Source organism: Lepisosteus platostomus, chromosome 7 (genome assembly GCF_059453375.1).
Source record: "Lepisosteus platostomus isolate fLepPlt1 chromosome 7, fLepPlt1.hap1, whole genome shotgun sequence".
Classification (NCBI taxonomy): Eukaryota; Metazoa; Chordata; class Actinopteri; order Semionotiformes; family Lepisosteidae; genus Lepisosteus; species Lepisosteus platostomus.
Window position 1 is genome coordinate 41,634,861 of NC_142617.1, and position 13,576 is coordinate 41,648,436.

Below are 13,576 nucleotides of genomic sequence, written 5' to 3' on the forward strand. Positions count from 1 at the left end.
TTTAAAACGTATATTTTCATGGCTCCATGTAAGGTTTTACAGGTTCATAAAAAAAATACTGTTAACAGTTATTTACTCTTCTTGCTCTCCTTGTGACTTTTTACTCTTTTTTTAAAACAAAAGCTTTTTCGGCATGCATTTTTCATTTAAATCACCTGACTGCATCAATTCTGCTACATCCTCTCAAATCTCTTAGCTCAGCTGCAGTTGTCACAAGTACACCCACTATCCAGCTTCGATGTAAGGCACCCTTCTTGTGAAATGCTTCTGTGCCACTTAGGAACAGCAGCACTTCAGATCTTGATCAGGAATAAAAAAAACTGTCAAATTCATTTTATTTAAAAATGCAAGTTTTAAATATTCAGCCTCATATGAAGGCAATGCAGTATTACACATACCCAGCATATTAGGGTATTCTACATTATAAATTAATATAACATGTAGCTACTGAATTTTTAAATGTAGAATTTTGTGAATGCTGTTTCATATAAATCTGTATGGATCTAAAAAAGAAACAAGTAAAGGTTCACTCCATGATGAAAAGCAAAAAGAAGAAACACAACATTTCAGCTGCTGAGCCTTCTTTAGGTCTGAGAGTCAAGGAAAGACATGTTATAGAATGTATCCCTGCGAGTTTTAAGTTACAAAGAAAACAAACAGTTTTTAAAGGAACTGGAGATTTTTTTCAAATCTTACTGCTTACTAATTTAATTGACACTTTTTATTCAAAGCGACATACATTTCAACCAATTTACACAGCTAGGTGTTTTAATGGAGCAGTTCAGATGAAGCATCTTGCACAGTCAGGGGCACAACAGCAGTGTCTCTCAAGGGATTCGAACCCACAAACTTGAGCCCTCAAAACACTGACTACGGCTCCACACTGTTGCCTCTGTTGGTCAGTTTTCTCCCCTGTGCTTTGTGTTCCACCTGAAACCAACAAGAAACTGGAGATTCTGCTTGTGTAAAACGTGTTCTTAAATAAGATCCATTGTCAGTGCGGGAACATGTATCAGGCTCATTAAATATTAACAAAACAAATGGCTTTTGCCTTCCTGAACCTGAGTTGTTACCGAATCTTAACACGCTTCCACCATTTCTGTCAGACAAGAGAGTGGAGTGGGTTTTCCTGAAAAGTATCCTGTGAAAGTGTGCCCGATCGCTCCCCGCCTCCTGCTACTGTGTTATCTAGCAACAGACACTCAGAGAAGTGCATTTAAATCTGGGAACTGGAGCTTGTTTTTACTCAAAGGATTGTGGGAGTCTGGAACATGATGCTCAGTTGCCAAAACTGATGTCTTGTCTTCTTTCACAAGAAATAGATGGATGGTATCCTCGGATCACTTACTGTAGTTACTAGCAACGCAACGAGCTAGAAGTGCACAGTGGCCTGTAACCTTTAGTTTGTTCAGAACTTCACTCGGACTGCAGCAGTCCCTTCTCGCTGACGTGAGGTGAGGGTTCGATTCAGCGTGGATCAGGCCCGATTTGAATTGGAAAGAGGATTACTGGGGAATCAGCCAAACCTTACTGCTAGCTGCTTATGGCTTTAAGCTGCTTCACCCTGGGATGTAAAAAAAAAGCAAGTGTTCACTTCTCTCCTCTCCTGGCTTCCTTGGGGCTGCCGGGTAGGGGCACTGAATGTTCAGAGGAACACTTCTTGATGTCTGACTTTGTGGCATCTTTGTCACCTGCCCGTTTCTTTCAAAAAACATCTGAACAAGAAGGTATAGGAGGAAATCCCACCTCTAATGAGGAGAGGGGGAACAGACATCATTTGGCCATTGTGCAGTTTGTTAAGACTGAGTAATGAGTTAATTACACATCATAAAGTGGACATGCACATTCATAGGATGGAAACTACAAGGCGAGATACAGTATGACAGTGTTTTTGTAAACCGATGTGCAAAGTCCGCTTTGGGAAAGTCTGTTTGTTTAACAGTTTCTGCAACCATAACTGCTAGGCCATATTACTCCCTAACAACTCTTAAGTCCCTCAGCCTTCATATTTAAGTGTCGCTGCTTATTACTGCCATTTTGTCCCTCTCAGCCTGTACTGAGCCTCGCCGCAGTCCCAGTCTTCCAGCAGCCTGTACTAACTTCATTTCTAATCCTAGTTGCTGCCTGCTATCAAATGGAATAAAGCTTATCTGCAGCCCTGCCAGGAATCTTAATTGAACTCAGCAGACAGGCACAGAGAGGAATGCTGGGATAGTCTCTGGAGGACTGATTGCTGGGGGAAGCCGTTGTGAGGTGTGGGGCGCGGGGTGGGGAGAAGGGAGGAGGTGGGGTTGGAATTTGGAACCCTGCCAGAATGTCTCAGCGTCAGCAGAGCCAAGGGGAGCGGCTCAGCGATGGGAATCCCTGGCAGGCTGTTAGGGAGCTGGAGCTTTCCCAGCAATTTCTGCGACAGAGAATTCCCATCTAGGAAAGGAGCTCTGTTGTTGCAGACCTTTCCCTTCACAGAATGAACACAGTTAAATTCTGTTATCTGCAGCCTTTGCATCTTGACTGGATACGAATTTAAGTTGCTCTGGACAAATGTCTTGGGAGGCAGTTCTGTATTTCTGTGGTCAAATGACAATCCCTTATTGTTACTACATGTCTAGCTACGTGCTCTTTTTTCCCTCTTTTTCATACAATGGTGTCTCCCCTCCCAGTTCATGGTGCAATCATTAATTGGTTTTTCTGCCCCTTCCTGTAATTCTGAGGATACATCTGTACAGCCTTTGCTGTGTCATCTGTACTTTCACTGAGCAGGGAACACATGCACCTGAGTAATAGTTGATCCGAGGAGCCAGCTACACACTATCAGATTTGACAACAGGGATGGGTAGATTTCAGTTCATGGATGTTGTTGGTCCATGCTGAACTGACCTCAGAGCAATACCAGTCGACGTTTCCCTTTTAATGCAAAAAAAAAACAGTTTTTCTTTTAGAATGAATATCCGGACCAAACTGTATATTCTGTACAATCTGAGGTAATTAAGAAAATCTGAAGCTGGAATCTCACATTAATGTAAATAACATATGCCTCCCAGCATAAGGTCGTTTCATACTGGGCTCCTCAACTGAAGAAGCCAGATTGCGGAAACTAATTCAGGAAAGAGCGCTCATAAAGATTTGCTTCCAACTGAGAATTTATTATGCTACGGTGATTTGCTAATGATGAAGAGTGAAGAATCCCCAATATGAGTATGGGAGCTATAAATAATGTTTCCCACTTGCAGATCTTGAAAACAGAAGCCTATGGCTCTTTATCCCCTTTTTTGATTGCATTCACACCCTTTTGGAGAAAGCTCCATTTTTGAGAATAATATATCAACAGAGAAGGACATTAATGAATATTGAACTCACAATCTACTTCAGGTACAGCTGGGATGATAGCTGAGAATAACTGGAAGAGACATTTTTTTGTACTTTGAAACCACTGCAAATTCAGACTAAAAACATTAACTGGTAACATTAACCTTGCAGAGCCCAGTGATGTGGAATGATATGAAATCCTAACAAAACACGTTTTCTGTCCCATAAACAAAACCCATGGGGACAAGTTATTATCTGAAATAATGCACGAATCAAAGTGCTGTTCAGCTTTGTCAGATTATCTTATTCCTGAAGCCCTCTCACAGGATGTCCTGTTTTTTTGGCATGTCAATTCACTCATTGTAATTATCCATTAAGGCCTTTTCCGCAACTAACACTATTGCTACAGTATTTTCTACATGCTGAGTTTTTCCCAGGGCACTTTAGCCACACATTCATGAAGAAACAGCTCAGAAACGCTTGTCAAGGTGGATCTGCGTGGTATTTCTGCCATTGACCACTTTTTCCCCTTGTGCTCCTGCTGTGTTTTGCCATTGTCTCCTACATAGAGTGGCAAACTTCTCTGAACCTCTTCTTGCTTGCCATCATTTTACCAAACTTCCACTGTATTATGATTTTTCTTGTGTAATATTTAAATTTACAGTAGAAATGAACTTGCTAGGTATTGTGCTTCACAGTCTCCAGAGCTGTTCAAACTTCTTCTATCTCAGAGAGAAAATTCATTAAAATATTCATTCTCTTCCCGTTGAACTGCAATATTCTGCCCTTAACCAGAAGCTCTAACTGGAGACTGGGGAGGCAGGTGGCCGGCCATGCTTACTATCTGTATGTAAATACTGTACAAAATCACCTTTTATTTACTGTATTGACAAACTCTGTAAGGTTCAAAGAGGAATAAGACACAGTGGCATAAGGCTAATACAACAGAAATGAGTTTTAATGATCCACGTTTTGTAAGATTCAGTGAATAACAATAAACACATAAAACTGTGCCATTATTTGATGTCTAGTTAAAGTCATAAAATTCAAATATTCCCCATTGTATAATCTTTGGTTCTAAACTGTCTTTTAAACAGCACAATTTAAGTTAAATGATTTCCAAAAATGTGAAAGATGAAGAGGCCATTTCACTGAAAGAAAAACCCTTCTACATCCACTACAGCCATAGCTAATCTTGCCCTTTTAATCTGCCTTCCTTAAAGTTTAAATGTTTTATTATGAATTCTTACCAGAACCATAAAACATCTCTCTGCAGAAGCCATTACTAAAACAACCACAAACTCCAGTGCTTAAAATGGAACTTATCTGCTCCGGCGCCTGTGTCCTTAGTGCCCTTGGGGCAGGCTGCTTACACCAGGATATATCAGTTCCTGGATGATGCATTTTATTGTAATCACATTTGATTTGAAAGCAAAGTCATCTGCAAACTGAACTTGCTTTCTTACAGAAATGCAGTGACTGTTTGTGTGTGTGTTTGGAGGTAGGTACAGTATGGCTCAGTGAGTGTTACTGTACTTGTGCATCTGAGTGGAAAGACATCAGGGAGCCCCTTGTGACTGGCTGGATTATTGCACTGTAACCAAAACAATTTATCAATTCCATACGCCGATTAGACCTGACCTTTAGTTAGTGAGTCTCCAACTGAAATTGCTGCACTGAGCTCAGCATCTCAGCTGGAGAAATTCCTGCTCTTCTTGAGCACAGCTATAACAAACAGCTTAGAAGAGCTTTTCACTGCTGCTGTGGCCCTGACTCCAGTGACATCCAGTGATGTTTTTATGTGGGGTAGCCACATTATCTCAGCTTCAAGTCTGTTTGGGAATGCCCCTGATGGTACATCTTGTAATTACAAAACAGCTATTGAAAGCTATCAATGCAAAAAATAATAGAATGTATTGATTTAAAATGAAAGAATTAACTGTACAATATACCTTTATTTTGTTTATTGATGCCCTCTCTGATATTACTCCACAAGAAAAGTCAGGGAGTACATAGAAGGTTTCACTGTCCTCCCTAGACAAGAAGAAATAAAAATGTAAAGATGGAATGCTTTAACATTTAGTATATAAACAAATTAGTAGTAAAGTATTTCCTCTTAATATAGACACAAATGCAACGATGTATCCTGAGTACAGTACATTCCAGTATAATGGACTGATAAGACTGATAAGAATTCTTTTAATAGCAACCTGAAAAAAGAGACCCTATTAGGAGCACACAGATAAATGAATACAAATGCCAGATCTGATTGTCGGTAGTGATGAGCCATCACTCAGAAGTGGAATGTAATAAATAAGTGAGGCCAGTTGAGAGGAAGAGAAGGTCTCTATGGGGGGTGGGAGTGGATGGAGAGTGGTAAATTGGGGTTTTTGCTGCCTGGCTCTAGAATTATATTTAAAAAAACCGCAACATAATTGCAATTAAGACCAGGCCATCAGGCTCATCTTAGTCATATGGGCTTCTTCCAGCTTGCTGACCAGATCCAAGGATCTTGTCCAGCAGTTTCCTGGAAGCAGGTAATAACTTATCCAATTAGACACTATTTAAAAGTCATATGTGACATTTAATAGTCCGACTGAAATCTCTCAGCAGTCTAAGAACTGAAAACAAACGCAAAAGGTCAACTTCAAGTGAATGGTTAATTTACCTAAGAGATTAACTGAGAGAAAAGCGGCAAAATCAGGGGTAGTTAATACAACGACACAGGGGTCGAGAGGATCAATGTCTGGGAGACTGGAAAGCAGGGCCTTGTAGGCCCAGGAATGGGTTGGTACTCTCTGCCCCTAGCTGAGCAGTGCCATCTTTTTAAAGGGATAGCAAACAAAGGAAACGCTATAAGCACAATTCAGGCATGGGGCTGGCTAGGGGAGTCCTAGGCTCAGTCCACCACTCACAGCAGCATAGCACCCTGAATCTCTAATTGGGTGCATTTCAGTCTGGGTGCTAATCAATGAGGGCTGCACACAGCTTCTCCACTCACTTCGCCAGTATAAAGGCTACTGTATATTATGCAGGTACATTATGGTAAAAGGTACATTGTGAAATATAGTAAAACATTGAAATCATGGAGTAAGAAGTCACTGGGATGTTTAAATCAACATGGTTTAACTGTGGAAGACAATGAGGAAGCAAACCATATGGCAGGAGCATGGCACAACTGCAGAAATCCCATGTAATGCCTGGTCACAGCAAGCACGTCATCAGGACAAATATGTGCTGGCTGCATTCTAGATTGGCCATGTGGAAAGCAGAGGATATCTTGGCTATGCCTGTCTCTGAAGATGGTGTCGGACTGGAGACTCCAAACAGGTGGTTAAAAATATCTAATGCATTTGTAATTTCCTATCATATCACTGGGCCTGCAATGTCTGTGCAGCCATCTTACACATTTTTTGCAATATGGGTTTTTTTAATTCATTGATGTGTTCTCCTGACTCCCAGCATGTGTGTCTAGTGTCTCAGGTCAAAGAGCTTGCCTTCTTGTGACCTCCTCTTCAGCGCCGTGCTAAAAAGGGGCGTGAGATCCGCCCGCACGCCGACACGCTCCTCTCTCGAAAGGGGAAAGGTCCGCGCCAAAGGCCCAGCTGTCACCGTGCTGTGTTCTGTTTTTGACGGCTGTGTATCGGAAATCCATGTCCTGAGTCTCTCGGGCTTCAGGCCATTGATTTTCTGTCAGAGTCGGGAGCAGACAGCCCTGCACGAGGCAGCGCAGGTCGCATGCAGAGGGAGATGAGCCTCTGACTCGCTGAGGAGGGAGGGGAGCTGCCACGGGTCAATTTCAGACCGGGTATCTGGGGCAGCAGAGGGGAGCTGTGGTTGGGCCCCATCAGACGTCCTGTCGTAAAGATGGGAATTCTTCTGGTTTTTGGTGTAAAACAGAAATTATTCTCAATTTCCTGGTTAAATTAAGGTCTAAATAAATAAAAAGCTTTAAATTTCCCCAATGAAGGAGATAGGGAGGGGGCATAATATAAGAGATCCCTGTAAAGCTGCATATTAGCAAGGGCTGAACTCTTTCTTTTTCTTTTAAGTAAGCTGCAGAGAAACATATTACTCTATCTGCATGCATGACTTTTTGATCTCTCTCCCTCTGCATTTTCTTCAAGGATTTGTCTTCGAGACAATCCTTTTTTATTGCATGGGGAAGGAACATGAACAGCGAGGACATTGTCTGTTTCCAGCTTGCTTTCTTCTCTACTTCACAAACACAAGACGAAATAAACAATTTCAATAAGAATAAACAGTAAGAATAAACAATTTAAGATGATAAACAAAATGCATCTACACATTTTTTGTGTAATATGTATGGGGCAAAACAAAGCAAAAACAATACCTTCATCTCCAAAAGGCCTTTTTCTCTAAACTTAAGATTCACTGGTGTGATCGGTGCTGAACCTCCTGTGTACTGCTGAAGAGCTGGTGGCTTGTCAAATGCTGCATGGCCTGTGGACATGTGGACTGGAGGAGCCTGCCTGCACTTGCTGGGGAAGACATAAAGACATAAAGACATAATTGTTGATACAGAATGGGTGGGTAAACAATACAAAATAACTAAAGAATATATATTTTTTTTAAATGTCATGAAATGTCAGGCTCCACGTGGCTCATCCAAGAAAGGTACTACTACTACTATACTAACTGTGATTGGGATTCCTAAGCAAGTGTGTGGAACTGGTTAAATACTATCTGTTTTGCATTGGCTAGTATGGCTTTGACTTACTGCACAACAGCAATTCTTGGAAGCGACATCAGTGAGGGGTGTGCTGTCTGCAGTGACATCAGTGAGGAGTGAACTGCCTGCAGTGATGTCAGTGCGGGACAGGCTGTCTGCAGTGATGTCAGTGACAGGTGAACTGTCTGCAGTGATGTCAGTGAGGGACAGGCTGTCTGCAGTGATGTCAGTGACGGGTGAACTGTCTGCAGTGATGTCAGTGAGGGACAGGCTGTCTGCAGTGATGTCAGTTACGGGTGAACTGTCTGCAGTGATGTCAGTGAGGGACAGGCTGTCTGCAGTGATGTCAGTGACAGGTGAACTGTCTGCAGTGATGTCAGTGAGGGATGGGCTGTCTGCAGTGATGTCAGTGAGGGGTGAACTGTCTGCAGTGATGTCAGTGACGGGTGAACTGTCTACAGTGATGTCAATGAGGGGTGAACTGTCTGCAGTGATGTCAGTGTGGGGTGAGCTGCCTGCAGTGATGTCAGTGAGGGGTGAGCTGTCTGCAGTGATGTCAGCGAGGAGTGAGTTGTTTGCAGTTATGTCAGTGAGGGGTGAGCTGTCAGCTTTGACATCAGTGAGGGACGTGTTGCCTTAGCAACATCAGTGAGGGACGTACTGCCCACAGTGAAATCAGTGAGGGAGGAATGTGCTTTCTGCAGTGAAGGACATGCTGCCTGCAGTGACGTCAGTGAGGAATGAACTGCCTCTCAGTCATGCCAACTCTTTCATCAGGTTATGTGGAGCTCGCAGCTTGTCGTGAAGTAACAAATGGCTCCAACAGTTGGGTGTGTCAGAGGAGCACATGATCATGCCCTCAATCTTCCTGCACATCCAAGCAGAACTGATGAACGACTGATGATTTATTCAGGGTGTTACTCTGGATTTTTCGAATTCATACAGACAAAAGCAACACCATGATCACCTTCAAAGTATATTGCCCTTGTGGAACCATGGGGAGATAAGAATTAATTAGGCTCATTAGGGACAGAGATCCGATGACATCCCATTCAGCAGCATGGTATTTCTGTGAAACGAGTGTGGCCCCGGTGACCCTCACGCCTCTGAGAAATGAAGAAGGATTAAAACATGAAGAGTCAGGCAGCAAGTCCACGCTGCATTCTCTGCAGACTGTCATGATAAGACGAAGTGAAAAGGGAATCTAGTCAGATTAATTATCACTGTAGCAGAATTTAATTAGCACACATGGTGATGCCTATCTATAATTAACTGCCAATCCATTAATTATGAATAAGTCAAAACGCATTTTTAACGGCTACACACCCCCTAGAACTTCATCCAACACAAAAAGAGGCAACCGCCAGCCTATCGACGCTGGAGACTCTGAGGGCAAACAGAATTGTTCACAGATGGAGAAGGCCGAGAGAGAAGGGAAACCAACATTGTATTCAGTTGTTCAGCAGGTCCTTTCATCCATGGCGACTTCACCCAGAGTTTAAGATGCAAAGGAAGCTTCTAATAGTAGTGCAAAAGAAAAGTAAACCCCAAAAAGCGCAGAGTTAATTCAACACTGGAAGATGTATCTGGTATGATAGGTACTGAAAAACCTGGTTCTCTTTGGATCTATTAACATCCGCCACTTCACAGAATTTCTGTCTCCCATTAATATTTTTTACTGATTTTCAAGTAGTAACTAGCATGATTGTGATCATTTGTAAATTTGTGGCCCCTGTTAAACCTACAGAGGGTCAAAGAGGAACTAAATTCAATTTGTCTTCTTTGGTAACACTTGAAGGTATTACCAGAAACGACAAAAATGTTTTTTCACATTGCAGCTTCAGTGACAGGCAACTGTTCATCAGATTAAAGTTCCAAGGACTCACAAGTACATTGTGCTGGGGCGCATATGTGCACTCTGGGTGTCAACCTTTGTTTCTGAGAACATTCACGGACTTTCTTCCTGTGATGCCCTCTCTCATATTCCCTCAGTCTATTTTTTCTTTTTTCTTTCCATCTGTCACTTTTCACAAGATCTCTGCCCTTCTCCTGTCAATGTCTTCTCTCCCTCTGCACCCTCTGTCCCTGAACCGCGCCACTCACCCCAACCCCCAGTGTCAATCTCCAGCTCGCCCGCTCTGAGCACTCAGCAGCACTCAGCAGCCGGAGACATGAAATGAGCAGAAGGAACAGGAACCTTGGGAATCTCGAGTCATGCTGCTGTATGATAGGCACAGATTATACAGTCAAGGCCGCAGCCATCAACCGCTGAGGGTGTCTCACAAAAACCCAGGTCAGAAACAATCAGCGGGAAAACTTCATGCACAATAACACTGCTTACTTCCATCTGTACAAAAAAGCAGAGATGTGGCTTGGTATGTAATAGGCTGAGGTATGATTGAACATTTCTTAAAATGGACAAACTGAGCTGCTGAAACGGGACTTGTGATCAGTAATGTTTTAAATGGCTCAATTTCTCTTTGGTTACAGTTCCTGGGCATTTTCAATAACGGCTTTTAATTCACTGCTACAATCTGCAGGCGCTCACAGAGTGAGGCCTCTGTGGATTAAACAAGAGAGATACTAGGAAAGCAGGAAGAAGCGTGGACAGGGATGGTTTGTAAAAAGTCTCGTATCTTAATTACATCTCCCTCCCATTCCAGCTGATACTTTCTGTTCCGAAACCTGTGTCTGTATCCTATTCTTTCTCCTCTCCCCCCAAAAATCAATGATACTTTAACATCCACATTTCAGGGACAGAAACAGAGTAAAACAAACAAGACCAATTACACTGGCTTTCAAGATTCCTGGACTTTTTTAAAAAACAAAGCAGTAGATTTTCAAGGTCACTGATGAGCCATACAAAACAAACCTTAAAAACATATTTTTTGTCCAGTTTTCAGTAATTGGTGTTCAATGTTCTGTACTTCAAAAATATTCATACAAATCCTTCCCTAATACACCACAGGGAATACTTTTTCTCTGCCAGACTCGTTATGTCAAATATATACAGATGGAAAAAAGAAATGCAACACCTCCTGCTCCACAATTCCTCCAGTCTGCATGGAACAGGCTGAAGAGTGACTCATCTGTGAAGAGGACCTGATGCCACTGCTGACGAGTCCATCGCAGCCTTTGTCTAGCCCAAGCCAGTCGAGTGTGACGTCTAGGAGGTATGAGCAGAAGGCCTCTGACCTCTAAGGGCAACAGCATGGAGCCTCACTGACCTGTCACTGATGCGGGCATTGTACCTGCGGGCAGTTTCAGCAGCAGTAGGGGAGGCAGATCTGAAATGATCTCTCAGATGGACCTGTCTGATGTGTCGGTCCTGCTCTGGTGTGGTCACTCGAGGGTGACCAGATCTAAGACAGTCATGTGTCCTGCTGGTCTGCTGAAACCTTCTCTGCAGTCAGGACACAGTGGAGCAGCTTACTCCATAGTGTCTGGCAACGCTGGCACATGACATGCCTACCTACAGCATGCCAATGGCCCTCTCCCTTGCTTCTAGTGACATTTGAGGCATTATGGAATGCACAGAAAACTGACTAAGTGTGGCCTTTTTCTTGTAGTGACCTAAGCTTTGAATTAAGGTCTTTTTAAAGGTGACCTGATCAGGCATTGTTCCACCTGGACCTTGCTGGGTAAAAGTGCACCTAACAAGCTTTCATGTGATTGGCAAGTTGCAATGCCTCGCTGCACAAGCTGTATTGCTGGTCAGAGGGCTTAAAACAAACTGACAACTTTTTGTGAAAGTACATAAACTATAACTATAATATTCTCAATCCAGGAAATGTTGCATTTCTTTTTTCCATTAGTATATTTTCAGCATAGTATTCCAATAAACTTTGTTGCATCCTCACAGAAATTAGGATTTGATCAAACTATTGAACTTTAAACTGGAGAATTTTTCATTTTAAAAGACACAATGTCAGTGTAATTAAAGATAAAAAATCAAAAGTAATAGAATAAAGACTCTCCCATTTGTCCTTTTTTGTTGAGAACAGGCGATTCATAGCAACCAGGGGTAATGTGAAGCTGGTCAACAGTGACCCATTATCAGCTCAACTGCAGCTCAATGAACACAACCAATCTCTAGTCTAACCAGTTTAGCATCATCCTTGACTGTTGACCCTTGACACAGTGCTCATTCACATATACTGTAAAACAAAACTTCCAGAACTCACAAATACAGAATTTACAGATGTTAGGGGTCTTCGTCAAAATTTTACGTTTTTTTTCCATTATGCAATGCAGTCTGTGCAGACTGAGTTAGTCTGAAGTTAGACAGTCACTGTCTGTCAGATAAAATAATTGTGACAGAGGTATATTTGTCTGTTCTCCCTGATCTCCAGTGACAGCTCAGTTTGGAGATGTGAGAGCACGCTGTCATAGAAATGAAAAATGTGCATTCCTGCATGATTGGTGTGTACCTGGAACATGATAAATTTGTGGAGTGGAACTTGGTTCAGTTGCCTTTTTTACTTTTGTAAAGTGCCTGCAGGACATTTTCTGCCTACAGGCCAATCATGAAAGTTTAACTTTGAATTTCTCATGGTCCAGTGCAGTAAGGCACAGTGAAAGCATGTTGGACCCATGAGAAACCACTGCAAAGCTCCAATGAGAAACTGCAAACAGTAAATCCACAACAAAAACGCAAAATTGTTGTGGTAAATCTACCAAGGTAAACCTTCATTTGGGCTGTTGTATTGTTCTATTTTGTATTGCAGTACATGCATCTACTTTAATTAACTGCTGGGTTCAAAACATGTTTACCGTTAGTCAGATCAGACTATGGACACAAGGAAGTGAAAACACTGACCAGGACACTGGTCCATCACAGGGCAGTGGACACACAGACAGGGAACAATTTTTTAAATGCTAAATAACCTGGACAGAATGTCCTAAGACTGTGGGAAAAAGCTCACATTAAAAGTAAAAATAAATTAGGAATAACTAAAATCTGCATCCCTCTTTTTCTAAAAGCATACATGAAGAGATTGGGATGTTTGTTTTGAAGCTCAGTAAATATAGCAGGTTGTATAAAGATGCTGAATGGATGCTCAGTTCATTCACTGATTAGTTCTAAGAGGAAGGAAGGGACATTCTCTGAAAGTCAGACCCTAGAGTCTCTCCAAAAAATATAGCCACTGCTTTTCTGCTGTGGTGGTGGTGTTGCAGGAGCCCAAACTGTGACAGATTGACCTCTCTCGGCATCCCTGTGCAGTTCCGCTTGGATGGGGGAGGTTCATAAATTCCTGTGGCATCTGTGGAGCTGCAGGAGAAGGCACTGATGGAGGACGTGCGCCAGCGGGTTATTGATGTGGCCGAGCGACACTGCCCTCACAAAACAATTTCAGACAGGAAAGCCAGAGCCGTTCAGCTGTGTGCCAATGCCTACCTACCCAGTATCCTCCACTGTCCTCCTCCTACGCCCTCCCCCACACAACACCTCCAGCCCACCTCTCCTCCTCAGCCCCCGAGCCCTGAAGCCCACTCGCTCAGTCCCACAGCAGCTCATTAATTCCATCTCGCCTCTCTTGTGCCATTCCTAAAAGTAAAGCCAAGACAAACAAAAAA